Source organism: Malania oleifera, chromosome 4 (assembly GCF_029873635.1).
Source record: "Malania oleifera isolate guangnan ecotype guangnan chromosome 4, ASM2987363v1, whole genome shotgun sequence".
NCBI classification, from domain to species: domain Eukaryota; kingdom Viridiplantae; phylum Streptophyta; class Magnoliopsida; order Santalales; family Ximeniaceae; genus Malania; species Malania oleifera.
The window spans coordinates 87368872-87390725 of NC_080420.1; the positions used below are offsets into that span (position 1 = coordinate 87368872).

Consider the following 21854-nt stretch of genomic DNA (forward strand, 5'->3'; position numbering starts at 1 on the left):
CATACATACTTCTAATATCATAATACATCATTGTTTTCTGTCATTATACATTCATGCACATTCATTCCTGTTCATAACTTAATTTTACATTTCGTTTCACTTTAAGTGACTCTTTCCCATTTGTATCATTCACATTTCACATTTCATTTCATTACATTGTCATTCCTTGTCATTTCATTTCATAACATTTTCACTTCATTTCTTTGTACTACAGCCGCTCTTTAGCCATCATTTGTTAGTCCACATAGAAATGCGCTAGAATTTGCTAATACAACTCCTTTTAGCTGTCATCAGTTAGTCCACATAGAAATGAGCTAAATCTACTAACTCGGCTTTCAGCTGTTGTACCTTTACATGGTTGCGTTTAACATACACAAGCAACATTATTCATACCATATTTTATTCTCATTTTTTTACTTACTTAACCTGCATCTCATACATTTAACATATATTTGCACACAGTATTCTATTTACTCATGCCACGCAATTTAGCAATAAAATTCATACACTGCCTGTAAAATAAGCCAACTAATATTTAATCTTTATATACTAAAAACATCTTTCATGTCTTATATAAATATTATGAAAATATTTTTCCACTTTCATCAGTTCATTTTCACACATACATATCTAATAAACAGCCCTAAACTCGAAAAAAATATAATTTAAACAGTTGACATTTTACCCATACTGAAACATATACACGTACATATAACACAATTTATTTTTTCATTAAATTCATAAAAATTCTAATTTAATATATATTTTCCCCCTTACCTAATTTCTTGAACTACGCCAACAGGGACCCCAAAAAATACTTGCGGCGCTCACTCGAACTCTGAAATTAAATTCCTAGTTCCAATAAATGATTCCTGAATAAAATATTATTTAAATATTTTCTAGGGTCATAATTCCTAAATAAATAATAATACCCTTAAATTTAGGCAAATTGCCAAAATTTTCAAATCTCACTCTCGCTTTAGTGTAGGGCCTAGAAAACTCCAATTGAAAAATTATCTACGTCAAAATAACGACGATGACGACTACGACCCCGTGGTGGTATCCGTTCGTCAAGTTAACCATATATTAACAACGAAATTAAGAAAATGGGGAAAAATTACCTTTTCCCATGAGCAGTGCCTAAGCCGCTCCCATGAAAAATCTGCTCCAATAGAAATATCGCCAGCGGAATCTGGATTCTAACAGCACCTTCCGTTTCCCGATCCGTCGCAAACTCACCGAGAAATTGGGAGAAAGAGAGACGAAACGGAAATGGCTGGCGTGCAGGAAAATTTCAATTCATTGAGGGGGGTGTTGCGTGCTTACTTTTTCTTCTTCTTCTTTCTCCTTTTCTTCTTTCTTTCTTCCTTCTTATATCTTCAGATTACTTTATATATATATTCTCTTATTTCAATTAGGTTTTTTTTTTTTTTTTCAAATCCAATATAAAAATGTTTAATTTAATAATTAATTATTTAATTTATTTTAATTTAATTTAATTAATTTTTTTTTCTTAATTACTTTTTTTAAAAATTTTTTTTTTCCTTTTTCCCACGTCATTCCTTTTATTTATTTATCTGTTATTTTATTTATTTATTTATTTTTAAATTATTTTAATCCTATTAAATTTTCGGGTCTTTACAATATCAAATCCTGAAGTTCATCAATGAAGGTTACGAGTTCATCAACTGTTAGTTTTGGTGCAAACCCAAGAGGGGGGGTGAATTGGGTATTTAAAAATTATGACCTAGGTCAATCAGTTTAACAACAGTATTACACAACCTAGGGTCATTCTATATGATCAATAAATAAACATACACATGCAATAAAAGTAAAGAGCAGAAAAGTAAACAATACACGCAATATATTATAGAGGTTCGGCCAAATTTCCTATGTCCCCGCCTTGGCTACACCAGCACAAGGATTCCACTACAGCTCACTTAAACGGGTGTAGTGGCACCTAATACAACACAACTTACCAGGGTGGAGCACTTAACTTTTCTAACCGGGTCTAAGCCAGTCCGAGACTATTTTACAGGGTTTGTCTCCCTCTCCAGGCCCACGCCTGAAATACAACAAATGATATGAAATTTTTGTACACAGAAATATGCTTCTTTACAAGCAGATATGTACACCAGTATAGCTCAAGCAATATTACAAGCACGTAAGATATGTAAATATGCTCAATGCTCTAATGTGTGCTAAACACTCAATCAAGTATGATAATCAATCAAGATCTAAAGTGTGTATCTAAGCAAGATTTGAGACACAATATTTGAATATCACAATATTAGATCAAAGTTTCAAATATGCTAGCAAGTTGATTCAAAGAAACTCAACAAGATGTTTTCAATATACTAAGCACAATGAGTGTTTGAATGCAAACTTTGAAAATGATTTTTGCACACAAAAATATAGGCTTAGGTAACTTGCAATGACAATGCAAGAACCACAACCCACAAAGTCTTCCCACACAAGATTTATCAAATGAAATATGTGGAAGAACTTAATGCTATACTCTCAAATAAAATTAATTAAACAATATAGCAAATGAGAATACTAGCTAGTGAGATTAGGCACAATCACTTTAAAAAATACTCACAACACTTAAATGATCAAGGAAAATGGAGTGTATGAGTATTTGAGAGTAGTATAGGCTAAAAAGAGACTTTTGAATTTAAGAGAATTTTGACCTTAATCAAATTGCTAATCCTTACTAATCTAAGCAAATAAACATGTATATATAGACAAGGAGGATTTTTGACCGTTAGGGACTCAATGGGGATAATTAGAAAAGTTTAACACAGGTTTAGAAAAATTAACCTAGTTTACCCCTTTTAATTTTTAGTAAAAATTAATTTACCTCGCGAGATTCGGGTGCTTGGTCTGAGATTCGGGTGCCCTAATAGACTCAGTTAGAAAATCAATTTTTAATGGTTCGGGTGCCTAAAGTCAGGGTTGTTTAGCTGAACAAAAGACAAAATGTTTTTGTCCGTGGGTTAGGTGCCCAGATACAAGTTCGGTTAACCAAACTTACAAGTTTGATCGCCCGAGGGCTTTTTGAATGCAAAGGTTTGGGTGGCAGGGTTGGTGAAAAGTGTCCTGACATGGGTTCAGATGACCGAGAAAGATATGTTCAAGTCGGTTCGGTCTGCCGAACATGAAATCAACAATTTGACTTTGTCCGAGGTTCGGCCGCCCTAGGCGTTTTAAACGCCACAAGTTTGCTCGCCCAAGTTCTCTCAAGATTTTCATTTTAAGTCCATTTTATCTCAATTTCAGTCCCCTAATTGTGAATGATAATGGGGACTTATTAGTGCATATGTGTTGGAACCTAAGGTCTTTTCAAGTATGCCCAAAATCCTGGCGACAGTTGACCGAAGGGTGCCCTAAGGTCATTCAGTCCCTATGGTCAATCTACGATCATCTTGAGCATACCTACCTATCATGCATGATGCAAATTATTACAAGCTATAGAAGTGTACAGTCCATAATAATATTACATCCCAGAATGAAGAAAGTGAAAAAGAATTACAAATACAACACAAACTTCTTCATTTATAGGCACGAACACCGCACGCCATTATGATATGTCTTTTAGTTCGAATAAGTGCGCAAGGTGAACTTACATGCAAGTCTTAGTACAACCATCAATACCAAGAGTATTTGTCATGATCAAAATTGGGTGTGACCTATCAGGTCAACATCGACGTACTACCGTCTTGAACTCGCTGACGAGGCCACACTTTATAAATATCCTAAACTCGGGATTTCAGCGAGAATTTTTGCATGCAAGCCTTCTCTCTCTCTAGAATTTGTCTCTCTCACCTTTTCTCTAAGATTTTAGTTTTGATTCTCGCCGATTTAACGATTGGAAGCCGCCACGTTACTCCTAAGAAGATTCTCTACAATACTACCCGATCAGAATTTTGATTTGGAGCATTTGCGCACCATCCCAAAATTTGAGTAAGTTGGTTATTTTAAATTTTATAAGTTATTGGGTATTTCTAGACTGAGAGGAATGTGTTGGAAGGTGTTATATTGGTATATGTTGATTTGTTGGAAAATGTAAATTTCAGGGTATTGAGTTGGGAACACACATGAGTAGATTTGTTTAGATTTTTGGGCTTCTCAGTAAGCCAAATAAGGGGATAAACTAAGTTAGCATTTTTCTTAAAATTATTTATGAATATACAACATTTATTTTTAGAAATTATGAATGTATAGTACATGGTTTGAAAATACTGTCGTTGAATAGAAAAATAGATTTAATACATTTTATCAAAAAATATGGTTTTAGATCAAATTTCATGTTAGAATATTATTCATTTTTGTGTGGCATGGGTATAGAATTTCGTGAAAATTATGTTATACCAGAATATTATGATTTTCTAGAATAAGCATGTTATAATAGTTTTTAGAAAAACCATGAAAGCAATTCAGAAACTTTGGTTTAAAATATTATGTTAAACAGTGCAGAAAATTCATGTTTAGTAAGTTATGATATGGCTGGCGTAGATGTCGTGATTTATATGTTATGATATGGCCGATGTAGATGTTGTATTTACGATCATCATAGATGTCGTAATTATGTATGATATGTTAGAATTCATGAAAATATGATCATGTCAACTATTACTCAGAAATATGAAACAGTTATGTTTCATAAATATGAGTTGTACTATATGTTATCAAAACCAGGATGACTTAATTCAGTATTTCAGAGCACGGTACCGTAGCTATATGTACAAGTTCAAGTTTATGTTATTACTACCACACATCTTAGATATAGTGTGGGAGATGGCAGTCGATGTGGCTTCAATGTAGTGGAGGTGTTTTTCTGGTGGTCTAGAATAGGTGGGACAAGCCCATCATACTTACAAACATATGTTGACTTAGCATAGTCTACCAACCATTGTTAGGTCCCGCTTTTGGGCCGCACAACCCTGTCATATGGGGGGTAAGACATGACATCGGTTAGCTATTCATCCTGGGTAATATGTCAATATTGTACAGTTATAGAAGATGATTTTCATGATTACATGAATTATCATGATATTTATTATGACATTTATTATGATATGATGAAATATGTTTTACTCAGAATTTATACAGCCAGTTTAATAAGATATATATTATTATGTACAGTTCATGTTTAAGCATGATATTACTCATGTTGTCAGACACTGAAATTAGTTTATCTCCCTTACTGAAAGGTGTCTCACCCTAGCATTACAAACATTTCACGGAATTCAGATAGAAGGGAGGATAGAGCTCTGCAGCAGTAGAGGTTGACCGAACTACCCTGTCAGAAGGGTAAGTAGTTAAGTAAGGGTTAGATTTGTTTTTGGAGTAATGACCCTAGAGTATTATTTGGTCCTTTTTGTGGATGTTTGTATATATATGACAGATTCAGTAGGTTTCTAGTATTGTGTCTATTGTTGTATGACATGTATGTAATTTATGTTTTCTGTTGTTTAGGTATGAGAGATGTATGATAGGTATATCCTTGGTACCCATGGGTCCGGTTTGATCATTACTATATCAGTTTAGCAGAGTATTAGAGTTATTATGAATTTTGTTATGTATGTGGTTATGTTGAAAAAAAAATTATATAGCAAAATAGGCAGGTCGTTACAAATCTACTCCGCTAGATGTGTAGAGAATCTCCCCAAGAACATCGTACCGGTTTTCGTTTGTTGATTCAGGTTGAATCTGGACCGGAATCGAATAGAGAAGGTGTTGGAAACCGAACCTAGAAAATAAAAGAAAATGAACATAAAAGAGAAAAATAAAGGAAAATAAAAGAAAACGAAGGAATTTGGAAAGTGGGGAGCCAAATCGGTGATGGTTTTGTGAGCCGGAAGAAAACACGCCACGATTTGGGTCAACCGGGTCGGTCAAGCGCAAAATCGGCAACGGTTTTGTGGATACAGGGGAAACCGGTGCCAATTTTCCTCTGGGTCTACTTACCAATAAATAGGTTTGAGCTCTTTTTTTTAAAGGATCTTAATTCTCTCTCTTCTCTCTCCTAGGGTTTCAAAATTTTTTCACCAAAAAGCTTTTCTGAGCTCTTCTTTGCTTCTCAGTTGCCTCCTCACCCTTAGTCAAGCAAGTACCCGTATTTTCACTGGTTAGAATTTCTAGGATTTTGTTGTTTCGAGCCATTCGAGTTTGTTTTTCAGGAAAAAGGTAAGGGAATTTGTTTACATCAATTATTTTGAAAATCAAAATCGGTAAAACTATAGCTTATGTTTATATGTACAATATGACTGCTTATTTGGAAAATTTTATTGGATAAAATTACCGATTTTTCGATTTTACGGTTGTGGTAAATACTAGGGTTTTGGGGTATGGTCCCCGATCTTCTTAAAACTCCTTTATTTGTATTAAACTTAAAGTAGGAGACGCTTGAAACCCTTGTTTTCAATTTAAATGATATTTTACAAACTATTTACTATACTATTGTATATTTAACCAAATGAGTGTGGCATGAGATATTAAATGTAAGTATAGTGAATTGAGAAAAATGTGTAAAAGATATGGGAACTGGAGTTCCAAATTGCTATTAGGAAATGTATAAAAGAGATGCCGGTTAAATATCGAGAGGTGTATACACCAAGGTTAAACTGAGACCAATGAATGAATGAATGAACGAACAAATGAATAAATGAATTGTGAAAAATAATGGAACTGCTTAAATGCTTTATGAATGAAAACAGGTTATTGTGCTTTCGAAATAAATTGTATATATGATATGTGAACCGCTTGAGAAAGCTTGTTAGCAAGGAAAGCATGATATCGTTGCTAGCATGAGAGATACAGTGCAACCACACGTCATTCTTGAGTGTGGGCATCGAACTAGTTGACTTGGTAAGAAGGGCCACTGGTTGATCACGAATCAGGGTGGTGTAGGCCAAGTCAGACTAGAGAGAGAGTAGCGTGACTAGCCTAGTGCCCAAGGTCTAGATTAGAGCATTATAAACGCCCAACTTGTACCATGGGGGAAGTAAATGGTGTTAATATGATGTTTCAAAGCTGAGATGAGTTCATTAGGAACATACATGATTTAAAAATAAAATGGGCAAAGTTACAGCTTTAAGTACAGAGCCTAGGTCTATATATATATATATATATATATATATATATATATATATATATATATATATATATCTTCTATAGTACCAGTTTGTGAATGATTTAAATGTGTAATTGATTTCTATTTAAATAAACTCATGTAGTCACACATTGATGTAATATGATCTACCTTACTGAGAAGTGTCTCACCCCAATATACAAATCTTATTTTAGGTCCTACAGGAAGTCGTCCTAGACTTCTAGAGGGAATCTGGAGCATAGTGTTTTTGTTAGTTTATGTAAGTTTTTGTATATGTACTAGGCTATGGCCAGGATACCTTTTGGGCTTTATAATAGTAGGTTATGTTTTTAATATGTATGGATGTATGTGACGAACAATTAGAAACTTTGGTAAGTTTAATAGATGATGTATGTTTATTTTTTTTTCTGCTGTGCATGAATGTGAAATTCAGTATGAAACGCCTGTTTTCCCTTATTTGGGATGGTAGTATATGTATGGTATCAGAAATATGCATGTTATGTATGTATAGTAGCACTTCAGGCCCATTTAAAGGGTCGGGGCATTACAGTTGGTATCAGATATATACATGTTATGTGTGTATAGTAGTACTCCGGGCCCACTTAGAGGGTCGGGGCATTACAAAAGGCAAAGAGAGAGACATTTTAGAGAGAGAAAAATGAATAAGAATGAATTTCTTCATAGAGAAGAAACCCCAGATCTTCTTATACACGATGTTACCACGTGGCTTCGTCGATGAGAGGACAGGGTTTTTCGACAAACCACAGAAGGGCATTCGTCTACGAGAGGATACAATCGTTGATGAAACATAAAATCTAAAATTCACTCTCTCGGGATATCTTCATTGATGAGGGACTGAACTTCGTCAACAATCCCTAAAAGAACACTCATCGATGAAGACAGGAGATTCATCGACGAGGTCTTCTGTCTTTCCTTTAAAATTTTCCCTTTTCCCTATTATTTATTTATCTATTCTATTTATTATCTTTCCTAATTATTTCAATAGTTATAATTTTCCGGGTCTTTACCATACCACCCCATCAGCATCAGTAGGAACATCTCACATCATTTCCATACTAAGCACACCAGCATCAGTAAGAACATCACACATCATTTCCATACTGAGCATACCACCCCATCGGCATCAGTAGGAACTCATTTTCACAATTCGGCATAACCACATTCTCTGTTTACAAACATAACTTAGTATTTACATTTCAGTATATTCATTCATCTCATCACATCAGTAATATTCTCATTATTTTTTGTTTCATTCTCATTCGCAACATCCTAGACCCGCCAAAAACACTGGCGCGGGTGCAACTGCGAATTGGGAAAAAATGGATGTGAATTTTTTAAAAAAATATTTTCGTATTTTCAGGGAAAAAAATATGTGATGGGGTATGGAGTCACCACTAACCTTTTGAAATGTGGTTAGAACACTTGACTACTACCCAATTAAGGGTAGAATCGGTCTGCGTCACCAGAATCGAACTCAAGAGTACGGTTACACGAGGGAAAGGTATCAGCACCCCCCCTGCGCCCATTCTTACAAATAGTACCTAATTAATCAAAAATTATCTCAAAATAAATCAAATAAGTCTTAGAAAATTACTCCCTATTCCTTAATGCAAGGATGCGGCTACCTATAATGCAAGGATACAATGGTGTATGCCTATTGCTATGTGTATGAGAACATTTATGTTTTTTTTTTTTTCTTTATGCAATGCATGAAATTCATGTGACGTGAAAGCTTTCTTTCCCCAATATGCCCCTAATCGAAAAAACCAACTTTGAATTTCAATCCAGTATAGATGCACCTGAATCAGTTTCGCTAAAATTCGTCGTGGAATCTGCCCCAAGTACATTCATTTGTGACTGATCCTGCCCATCTTGCATTCCACCAAAAATGACATTCTTTGAATCGCATCCTTAATGTTTTAAAATGAATATGCGATTAGATAAACCAATATCATAGAGGGATGCTCTTGTTTGTTTTCACTTGGCCTTCTGTCCTTACTTAATAGGAAACAATTTTACTAGTATTTTGGCATGGATATAACTTTGATGCAAATTCAGGGAACCACATTATTGGGCAAACATTTTTTTCTTTTTTCTTTTCTTTTTCATTGACCCCCTAACCAGAGATTCTTTCTTGCTCATATCAAACTTTCTATCTAGTGTCTTATTAATTAATCTGATCAATATCCCGATCTCGAGGTGGACTTTGAGACACGAGATGAAATATAGGCTAGGGATTCAGGTTTTAACAAGAATAAGGAAACTAAGGCTCAAAAATCTCACCCCATAACAAAAATTCTGCCCCAGTTTGGGACGCCATATTTGCAAAGTGTTGATCAAACTTGTCATTTCAACAAGCTGCCTACGTACCTTTACAGAATCAGGTCTTTAGGTAGTTCAAACTCAAACATTCAGTCTAACAATTCATTTGAGACAATAATGTATGTACCAATCTAGTCAGGTCTTTTGATAGGACCGTAATGTAGGCTTAGGGGATTGGTTAGAGAAGAAAAAGGGTACAATACGACTCAAACTTTGCTGAACTTGAAAAGGGTAATCCTTGGTCAAAGATCACATCTTAAGCATGTCCCTTTTCATTTTATTTCATATTTTTTTCCCTTTTCTGCATTTTCTTCTTTTTTGCTTTCCCTTTTATGGAGGATTTTTGAGCATTATGTTCATTGGGAGCTCAATTGGGACTAATCTTTTTAAAATTGCCTCAGTGTGGGGTGTGATCATTTGACGAGTAATCAAGAATTGAATTCTTTTAGACTCAAGAGGGCTTGAAAGGGGTTTATTCTTCGTTCTTCTTCTGGGTAGCAGAAAAACAGCCTGTCGTCCCTTTGGTAATAACCGTTGCCTCAAATGACTTGTCAAACTTTAGAAGACCCAAACCCAGGTTAAATTTATGGTAAACTGACTTTTGAGAAAAAGTTGGTTTAACATATACATTCGCGTTCCAATGGATTAGCAAGTGGTAAATGACAATTTGGTTTTTTTCAGGGAAAACTGGTCGACCAAATATGGCCACCCTTCATTTAATCGAGACATAATCATTATACTTTTAAAACACCAATTTGTTCATCGATTTGAGCAAATGTGAAGCTTGATAAGTCGTTTATGTATTCTCAATCAACACAACTCCTAGTCCCTTGTCCTAGGAAGCTAACATAGACAAAGTTCGGCATAAGGCGATGTGATGAGATTGAAAAGCATTTCATTCAATTTAAAATTCCAAACAATTCAATCAAGATTTTATAATCCATTGTCCATTACACATAACACTCATTTTATTCAACTTTTCATTGATAATAAGTCAGTCTTCTTAAGTACTTCCTTTTTACTCGTGCTGCTTTCCTTTTCCCTTTCCTGATGACTCAGCATGGGTACGCACTAGATTACTAGGTGTATTGTCAAAAGACAACCACTCTACATTCCTTAAGGCTTGTACCTTGTACTTGAGAGGCCAACATTTTTCAACCGAGTGACCTATTATTCCAACATGATACTCATATCAAACGTTTGAATCATGCCATTTTGGGTAAGGGGTTGAATCGGCACTCTCGATATTTGGACCACCAAGTGACTTGTCATCAATTGTGGGAGCAATTCTGCATATGTTATTGGGATAGGCTGAATTTCCACTTTCTTCTTCACTGGAGGCATCTCTTTCATTTTTTTTTTAACATTTTGCTGTCTAGGAAGGGGCATAGGCACTAGGGAAACTATTTAGGGTTGTGCAACCAACTGCACTACTTGATTAGAAGCATTCTGATTTACCCATTGAGTCTTGCTTCCTTGACTGGGATACCTTTCGATCATCTAGGCTTCCCCTGCTCCCCTTTTGTTGGCCCACTTTTTGTTTGAACCTGAGTCTGAAATCAAGCCTTCAGCTTTGTCTATCATGGTGGCTGCCTCAATCCTTCCTCCAGCCGCCACAATATCCATGAAGTGATGGGGGGTTAATCCCAGAAGGTGTCCACGGTAGGGGTCTTTCAACGTATTCATGAACAATGATATTGCTTCCCTGTCACCTACGAAAGGGATCACCTGAGTGGCCATATCTCGCCATCTACATGCATACTCTCGGAATGTTTCGTTGGACTCCTTCTCCATCACTTGCAGGGTCATTTAGTCTAGCGCCATTTTAGTCAGGTGGCAGTATTGGGCCATGAAAGCGTTGACCAAGTCTTTCCAAGAGCAGATCTAGGTCCTGTCTTGCTGTGTGTACCAATGGATGGCTGACCTAGTTAGACTACTCTGGAAGTAGTGCATCATCAGTTCTCATCATCAGAGTATGCTGCCATTGCCAGACAGTACAACTGTTAATGGGTTTTAGGACACCAGGTTCCATCAAACTTTTCAAAGTTTGGGATCTTAAATTTTGGCAACAGAGTGATCTTCGGCACCAGGCATAGGTGCCCTGGATCAACAGAACCGAATGCATTAGTTCTCTCAATGGCTCTCAACTGCTCCTCAGGTACGTCATAGCGATGCTCAGTTGCAAATTTGATCGCCCCTGCATCTGTAACCACCATCAAAGGCATTCTAATTACTGGAAATCCTGGCACTGGCACAATGGGAATGGATGGGGGAATATTGGCGGCGAGCCTTTTGTGGCAACAGGCGGCAATGTCGATGCTTGCCTATGGAGTGGGGTATAATTTGGAGCTCGCATGAGGTCTGAATTGGCCTTGTCATCCTGTATTTGTACCTCCTTTCCTTTTCCCATTAAGAGCCCAAAATCTTACTCATATTATCTCTCATTTCTTCTTGCCCTTGTTTCGTGCTTAAGACCCCGCGTTCTAGTTGTTCCGCCATGATCTTTGCTTTGCTTCTAGTATTTTAAGGGTGGGTAGAGGTGGGCTCAATGTTGGAATCTCGGAATTTGATTCGACCTAATTTTACAGGAAATCGAAATGTGGTTATTGGCCCATTGGAGAAGAACATGCATGCATCATGTGTGAACATATGCATATATGCATGTAATGCAACCTAAATAATCATTTGGCTATAGTTTTGGGAAAAACCTTATCCATTAATGATCCCTAGAATGATCCATTTTCCCCTTAGCAGAGTACCTTGGGAAATAAAATATGACTTTCCATAAATGAATTGGGCTTTTTTTGAATTATTGGCCAAGTGATACGGATGCCCAACATGGATGCAGGATGTACACAACACAAAGCATTTTCCAAACATTTGTACAAAAGACACGGATTACAACATGTGGAGAAGGATGTGACTCTTGTCCCAACCCCAGGGTAAGTCTAGATATACATAGGTTTCTCTGAGGCTCTACCCTAGGCAGGAGATTTTGGATAAATATGTGTGGGTAAGCTCTAATCCCTATAACAATAAGTTCCCAGATTGAAACTCTATCCTCCCTCACAGAGGTCCGGACGAAGCTCGCATTGAGTGGAGTGGTTCACACGCCCCCAAGGATCATGTCCTATGAGTGCTAACGGTACTGTTCTTATTTCTATTCCTAAAGGGTGAAGCCTAGGTAGAAGGCTGGTGAAAGTGTGTGAATTTACAAGCTTAGCCTAATCCCACTATCCCCACATTTATTCACAATTAAACACATGCTTATTCAAACAATCTATGGAAACAAATATTCACACAGATATTCACATGCTTATTCAAAAGTATGAAAACCAATATTTACAATTCACATGCTTATTCCAAAATATGGAAATAGATATTCATAATTCAACAGGCTTATTAAAAAATGTGAAAGAAAATATTTTCAATTCAGCATGCTTATTCAAACAATTATGGAAACCAAGTATTTACAATTAACAACATGCTAGCACAGGAAACCAAGTATTCATGGTTATTCAAACAAGAAGTGGAACCAAATAATCACATGCTCATTCAAACATAAAAGTAAGCTAGGCATTTAAAGTTAATCCTATATACACAATTATTCACCTATGTATAATCAAATTATCACTTGTACAAAAATGAGAGGGAGTACTCACAAAGGCTTATCAAATTTGAATTTTGGGATAATCTTTGACTTATTACTAGCTCGATTCTTAAAATCCCCAGCGGAGTCACCAAGCTGTTGCGGCATTCCAGACCCGCCAAAAACATTGGCGCGGGTGCGGTTGCGAACTGGGAAAAAATGGATGTGAATTTTGAAAAAATATATTTTCGTGGAAAAAACAATGTGTGATGTGTATGGAGTCGCCACTAACGTTTTAAAGTGTGGTTAGAATACTTGATTACTACCCAATTAAGGGTAGAATCGGTCTACGTCACCAGAGTCAGACTCAGGAGTATGGTTACGCGAGGGAAAGGTATCAGCACCCCCTCCGCACCCGTTCTTACGAATGGTACCTAATTAATTAAAAATTATCCCAAAATAAATATAATAAGCCTTAGAAAATTACTCCCTATCAAAAGAATAAATAAAATGTGCTAAAAAAAATACTCCATATAGATATTCCCTCAGAACCGAGGCATACCATACTACGAAGAGCTTCATGCCTCCCTTTGCAATCATCGGGATCGAAAAATCAAGAAAATAGTTAGGAAAATACGCTCCCGAGATTTTGAAATTTTTATAGAATTTTCTAAGTATGAAAAATAATATTCCTGAAGGTTTTGAAATTTATTCAGGATAAAAACAATTTTATGGACCTCAAAACATTTTTTCTGATTTTTTGGATTTTTGGTGATTTTTCCATATTTTCCTGAAATTTTAAAATAACAAAAAGACAATTAAGCAAAAACAATGAAAATAAAGTCTCAAAAATATTTTTAAAATTTTCTCCTTAGGTTTCTGAATTTTTTGTAATTTTTTTGAATTTTTTATGAATTTTATGGGTTTTTAAAAGTTTAAATATAAAATAAAATAAAAGTTAAACCAATTTCGTACTGGTTCAGAGGACCCAGCCGATTCGAGGAGAAAACTGGTTAAAGGAGATGGGTCAACCTATTTAAGGTATGGTCAAGACCATTGGGTTTAGAGTATGTGCCCGAACATGTGCATGGATGTGCGCAAAAGTGTGTGCAAACCATGTGTGTGAATGATGCGTGGTGCATGTATGAATGCATGAACATGTGCATGGATGTGCGCAAAAGTGTGTGCAAACCATGTGTGTGAATGATGCATGGTGCATGTATGAATGCATGACTATGGATGCACATGGATATGAATTAACATGCACGTATGATGGCATGTGCATGGGAGTTGTGATGTGGGTTATGGGCATGAATGAGCATGCACATGTGGCCTATGAATGAGCATGCATGAAATAATGTCATGATGTAATGCATGAACATGTGTGTGCATGGATAGGAATGAACACGCATGTATGGTGTTTGAATGGGCATGCATATGCATGAATGGATGAAGTCATGGGTGATGATGTAATGCATGAACATGTGTGTGCATGGATAGGAATGAACACGCATGTATGGTGTTTGAATGGACATGCATATGCATGAATGGATAATGTCATGGATGATATTCTATGTGTGCATGCATGAATGTATGTATATATGCGTGCGGGTATGTGAAAGTGTGCATGGCTATGAGTGTTAATGTATGCATGAATGTGTGTAAAGACTAGTGTGCATGAGCGTGTGTAGGTGGTGCCAAACTCAAAACTCCACAACTCAAAATCTCTCTCTGGAATTTCATCAAACAATTTGCATGTGTCGGACGAATTGCCACATTATCAACACATTCTTTGAAAGCATCAACAAGGCATTGTGAACTATGCTACTCATTCTCAAACCAATTAAAACCAACATACTAAAAACTCGAGGTAGCAATTCTAACAAACCCAAACAAGCACAAATACCCAAAATGCCAAACACTATGGAAACCACAGAAACATAATTAGACAAGTCTAGTTCAAGCATTTTATCAAATAGGTCGTAGGTGTTAAGCATTCAAGCACATGTATTGTCTAAAAACAACATTGATTTGGTCATTTTATCAAGCAGGTGGTAGGTGCTAATGTGGGTGTGAGTGGTGCTTGCATGCAAAACATAGGAACGATGCATGTTAGAGTTTACCAATGATAGAATCTAACTTCCACACCACAATCATGATTCTTCACAGCAAAAATAAGAAGCAAACCAGTGCGGGAATTGAACACAATCCATAAGCACGACAATAAATCAAATATAAAAATATAGCCTCTGTTGATTTCCATGTGCTTCCGGGAAACAGAAGCAAATCAAACCTCGACGACACTGCTGCAAGTCTGATCTGCGGCGACGAAGAAGGAAGTGCTCTGGTGGATTGGTCCCGTATACCCGGTTCGGCTCGTCAGAACTGAGACCTCGTTGACTTGAAGCTTACATGAGGTGGTGCTGCATGTGATTTAATAGCATTGAAGCTTGCAGGTGGTCAAGGAGCCGGAGTTGGTGCTACGGTTGGTGATGGATTGAACGACCGTGAAGTGGCAAGAGATGGTGAAGGTGCTGGGATGTAGGAGAGGCAACAACGACGAAGGAGGCGGAGTTGCAGACGCTGTAAGCCTATTGGGCCGGATCGGACTTGAGGATCGGTGGGAGCTAAGAATGACCGTGGAGGAGTTGGGTTGCCAAGGAGGGTTGAGACAATGGTGGTTATAGCTGGTGCAGTCGTGACGCCGGTGTGATGGAGAGGCCGTACGGGGGCTTGAGGTCCGTTGGATCTGCGTTAGTGATGGTCGGAACTGGTGACCAGAAAGTGCAGTAGTTGTGTGTACGGATGACGCTGGTGCTAGCTTTGGCGATGGCGAGGGGCGTGGGCGGTGAACTCAATGGTGACAGGAGTGTTTGGCGCAACGTTGGTTCGCCAGGGATGGGAAAGCAGGGGCTACGGATGCTCTGTTTTTTTTTTTATGGCTGTACTCGTTTGGACAGAGCTAGAGGTTGGTGGTGCGGCGGCTACGGATCTGATATGATCTGGTCTTCAGGATTGGGAGATGGAAGGTAGAGGAGGAAGAAGAGACAACGGGTGATGGCTGAGCGGTTGAGCGGCTATGTTGTGCCGTGGATGAAAGGGAAGCTGTGTGGTTAAGCGGTTGGTGTTTAGGGAGAGAAGAGGGAGCCGAGAGCAGGAGAGTGCGAGAGAGATGTGTTCAAAGCTGGGAGACCTCAAGAGAACCCGTGTTGAGATTTGAGGACCCTTCCTGCTGCTCTATACTTTGCTGGCGTGAGAATGGTAAGGAGAGTCGTGTGGTGCTGCTGCTGGTTGTGAGGGTTGTGCATGGTGGCGCCCGACGATGGTGAAGGTTGGTTGCAGAGGTGGTTTCGGTGATGGCGAAAGGAGAGAGATGAGATGGAGATGTGGTAGAGAATGAGGGTGGGAGTAGGAGAGTGCGAGAAAAATGAAAATAAAGAGAGAGCCAAGGTGGTGAACGAATAGTGACTAAAAAAATATCCCCCTGTCCTGCTTTTCAGGTCTGCCGGCACTCTCTTTATAGGGAATCTGTAGTTCGCGCCAAAAATTAGTTCCAAAAAGAAGAATCATTTCCCCATTAGCGTGCGACCCTATTTGGGAGAGAAAATATCTCTCACACGTGCCTCCCTTTTTTATTTATTTTTATATTTATTAATTTTTTTGTTGTTCCGTTTGTTCTCCACAAATGAGAAACCCAATTTAATAACACTTGGTTCTCGGAAATTGGAAGGACCCAGGCGACTCGATAAAAATGTTTAAAAAAAAGTTCAATTTTAAAAATTAAATGACTTGACTCTAAAAAATTTGAAAATTTAGAAAAACTCAATTTAAAAATTAAAAATGCTCAAATTGAAAGATTCAATTTTAAAATAAAAGAGAGCTATTTTTTAAAATACCGGGACTCGACTTAAAAATACTATAACTCATTTTTTGAATTATTATTATTATTTTTTTTATTTTTTTTTTTATTATTATTATTATTATTTTTGGAAGATAACTTGGACGCGTTTTTTTGAAAATAACCAAGACGAGAGTTAATTTTTTTTAAAATAAAGGATCCTCCAATTCTATGAATCGAAGTCAAATTTCATCATGCCGGGTCTCCTCAGGGTTGCCTAGTTAAAATTGGGGTATCGTCACTCATCATTTTCAGTACACATTCCATTCTCATGATAATATATATATATATATATATATATATATATATATATATCTCATTTCACGTATTTCAATATTTCTCAAGAAAATATATCAATATTTCTTATTTCCTCATTTATCATAGAAAACATTTCTATACATACATATCATATTCCAACTCTTTCGAGTAAAACACACATTGGTATATCACAATTTATCATTTTCCTTATTTCAAATCTCATATCATCATAATTTAGTATATAAACATAAATGAGTTCCCTTATCTTTATTTCTGCATAAAATATTTCAACATATATATACATATATTCCATTTTGTCACAATCCCAGTATAAAATATTATTCACATTCCACATGTCACACAATTTCATCTGATATTCACAATACAATATTCACAAGGAAAATATCATAATTTCATTTTCATATATTTACTCAACCAGTAATTTAAAAAATAAATGTTATAATTTATTCCTCTTACCTGGCTTACTGAGAGACCTGCTAAAATTCCTAATTCCACACTTGTGATGTACGGAGTTCAAAACCCTTAAATCACATTTTCCCAGTTCAATCAACGCAACCTCAGAATTACAATTATCTTAATATTCCTAGGCTCACACGCTCCCATTAACCTGTTAAACTCTAAAAGCGCGAGTTCGATCCACTTTCCATATTCAAATTTAATGTCAATCATATTTAAAAATACAATATATGATCAAATCCCCATAGTTTAATCTAATTTCAAAATATTCCCTAGAAATCTGATATAATCAAATACTCCAATTTAATAATCATATATTATAATTTAACCGGTTGAATTTCTAAAATAATTGACATAATTTGTACTCCTCACCTTAGCCTTGGAGTGGTGCTTAGGACCCCTAAATTAAAAATATGTTTCGACTAACATGACGAGGATCGAACCTAGGATCCTGTGGTGGTGTCTGATTGTCAATTTGGCTGGAGATTTAAAAGAAATTGAGGAGAGAGAGAGAGAGAGAGAGAGATTACCTTATCTCAGGAGTGGTGTCTACGACGCTCCTACGACAAGTCCACTCCAATTAAAATATCGATGGCGAAGAATGGAATCCAATGGTATTTTCTGTTCTTTGATCGGCCGAGAATTCGCTGAGAAAATGAAGAGAGAGAAAGGGAAGTGGTTGAGAAGATAGCAACGTGAGAGAGAGAGAGAGAGAGAGAGAGAGAGAGAGAGAGAGAGAGAGAGAGAGAGTTTGTGTGTGTGTGTGAGAGAGAGAGAGAGAGAGAGAGAGAGAGAGAGAGAGAAGTGCCTGGAGCTCTCTAGACTTGAAGGAATGAATTCAGGTAACTTTAAGTATATTTCCATATTATTATAACTTAATTAATATTATATTATATTAATATTATATACATATATATATATATATGTATATATATATATACACACATATTACTTTAATCCATATATATATGTATGTGTGTGTGTGTGTGTATGTGTATACTTATATATATCCATCATACCATTTATTTAATTACTTTAATTTAATAATGTTTAATTAATTGATTGATTAATAATTATATATATAATTCTTCCATGCATATTATATTCTGGGGCGTTACATTCTCCACTCCTTATAAAAATTTCGTTCTCGAAATTTGTTAACTACAAACCCAAGTAAAATTCATTTATAACCTAACAAGTTTTGAGTTAATATTGTAAATCACTCTATTAGAACTAGTAACTAACATAAATCGTTGGATTATACATCTCATCCTAATACATCTTTGTTGGCCTTACAAGACTTAAAATCTTGTTTTGAAGATAACAAATCAAAGGAATTTAACATATTTGGTTAAGTGATGATATTTCAGGACTCAAGTATGGGAATACAAGGTCAAGTGTTGTTAACTTTGATGTATTCCCAAAAGGGGGGTGAATTGAAATTTTTAAACTTATTCCTAGGTTAAACTAGATGTTAGCAGTATATCACAACTTAGGGTCTTTCTATGCAATTCCAAATGCGCAGATAAATATAATATGCGAAAATTTAAATCATGTGCATCATTCACACTATAACATACACATGTAGAAATATAAATTGTGAAAATATAAACAGACACACAATATGTTATCGCAATTCGGTCAATACTACCTATGTCCCCGCCTCTAACTTGCAAGCCTAAGGATTCCACTAATGTTCACTTAACAGGTGGAGTGACACTGGTTACAATCAGGTCAATTAGCAGGATTGACTTCAATCTAACTACACCTTACTAAGATGGTACACCTTACTTTTCTAACAAGATTTAAGCTAATCCGGGACTATTCAACAGGACTAGTCTCCTTCTTCAGGCTCACGCCTAGAATACAATAAATATGTATATAAAATTTACATACATGGAAATGCTTCTTATACTAAACAGATATGTACCACTACGCACAATATAATCAATACACCTCAAGAATGTATGAACTATAAGCTCGATGCTCTATGTATGCAATCAATACTTAAGGTTATGTTTATAGTTTATCAAGCACAAGAGTGTTTTACAAGCTAATCTTTGAAAGCAAAGTATATCAAATCTCAATATCAGATTAGTGTTTCAAAGATGCTAGCAACATTATTCAAATCAACTCAAAAAAATATTTTCCTCAATGAAATATGGCACAAGAGTTGTTTGAAAAATATTATAGCTTGTGAAAATATTTGCACAACAAAAATATAGTTATAGGAATCTTGCAATGACAATGTAAAGATCCTCAAGCTACCTAGTTTATCCCAACACAAGATTTATTAAATTTAAATCTATGAGATAAACTTAACTTAACTCCCCAAAATAAATATCAACCAATCAAGCAAACAATGGGAGTATTAGCCAATTAATAATATAGCAATAGCGCACATGATATTCTCACAATGCTAGGATTTATCAAAGGAATGAAGGTATGAGAGTATTTAGAAGTAGAATGGGCAAAATAAGGTTATGGATTTTTAGATAATTTTTGCACTAATCTAGAAGCTTAATAAACAATGTATGTACAAACGTTATAAAATGCGAGAAAAATGCGTGCACGTGTAAAATAATGCGTAAACTTATTAATACATAGATTTATGAAAATCTGGTTGGTTTTAAAGTGCATAGAAGAAAAGAGGAAATTTGTAAATGAATCGATTTTTGAAAAATTGATGTTGAGCTGATTACGAATGCACCTAATTTATGCATAACTAGCTTGGTTTGGTCCCACTATAATCGACTTTTCAAAAATTAATTATCCTTTTTTTATTCACTTTTTTAAAGTTAATTATATCTTAAAGTCTACATATTTGATCAATTATTATAGATTTCAACACAATTTTGTATATATTCGGTCAATTATTTTTTAATAAAATAATAATATTTTTGTTAAAAAAAAAAAACTCTATTTTTTGGGAGAAAGTTAGACAAATTGATAAATTATGATTTAAACTTTAGTACACTGGAAAAGAAAAGTATTTGAATGGAGTAAAAATTTTTATAGACAAAAACTTAAAAGATAGCGTTGTTGATGTAAAAAGAGTAGGGGGATAGAATTATAAAAGTTAAGATGGTATTAAGACAAGAGATAATAAATATCATTAGTGCTTATGCTTCTCAAGTCGATTCAGCAGAAAATCTTAAGAGACAATTTTGGGAAGATATGGATAGTATTATACAAGGCTTATCAGGGATTGAGAAAATATTTATAAGATGATATTTGAATGGACACGTTGGAAGGGATAATGAAAATTATGAAAGGAAACATAGAGGATATGGATATGGAGACAAAAATAAGCTTGGAGAGATGATCTTAAACTTTGCTATGTCATATGATTTTAGTATATTGAATATTTACTTTAAGAAGAAAGAAGAACACCTAATAACCTTTAAAAGTGGACAAAATAGAAGTCAAATAGATTTTTTTTTTAAACAAGGAGGGTAAATTATTCTAGGTGAAAGCTTAACCACACAACATAGAGTCTTAGTGTTAGATATATGTATTAAAAAATGGAAGAAAAAGAATAAAATAAATCAATGTAAGAGAACTAGGTGGTGGAACCTAAATATAATAAAATTTAAAGATAAAATGATCAAAGATGGGGATTGGACTATAGAGGATGAGATAGATACAAATATTCTTTATAGTAGGTTAAATAGCTCAATTAAAAATATAGCAAAAGAGATTTTAGGTGAATCAAGGGAAGATTCTTAAATAGTAAAGAAAGTTGGTGGTGGGATAAAGATGTACAAAAAGTCATAAAAAAAATAAAATTTGGTATAAAACGTAGCAAAAATGCAGAAACAATGATAACTTTGAAACATGTAAGCAGACAAGAAAAAATGCAAAAAAGGCTGTTAGTGAAACTAAATATAAATCATTTAATAGTTTGTATGATGTATTAGATACAAAAGAAGGAGAAAGAGATATATTTAAACTTGTTAAAGCTATAAAAAGGAAGAGTAAAGACTTAAGAAATGTAAAACATATAAAAAATGAGAATGATATTATCTTGGTTAAGGATGAAGACATTAAAGAAAGATAATGAAGTTACGTTAGTAAGTTGTTTAATGAAAACCAAATAGAAGACTTAAACTTAAAATTAAAAAATAAGAAAAAAGATTAAAAATATGAGATTTATTCGCAAAATTAGAGTT

The 21854-nt window shown here is 35.3% G+C and overlaps 1 long non-coding RNA gene across 1 annotated transcript; it reads right to left on the reverse strand.

Annotated features, from left to right (window-relative positions):
- Window positions 1-1848: 1848 nt before the first annotated feature.
- Window positions 1849-16512, reverse strand: LOC131154499 (uncharacterized). The gene is made up of 2 exons (XR_009136455.1): window positions 15343-16512; window positions 1849-2065 (listed from the first exon to the last, which is right to left on the reverse strand). It is a non-coding gene; the product is annotated as an uncharacterized LOC131154499 (long non-coding RNA).
- Between the last annotated feature and the right edge of the window lie 5342 nt (window positions 16513-21854).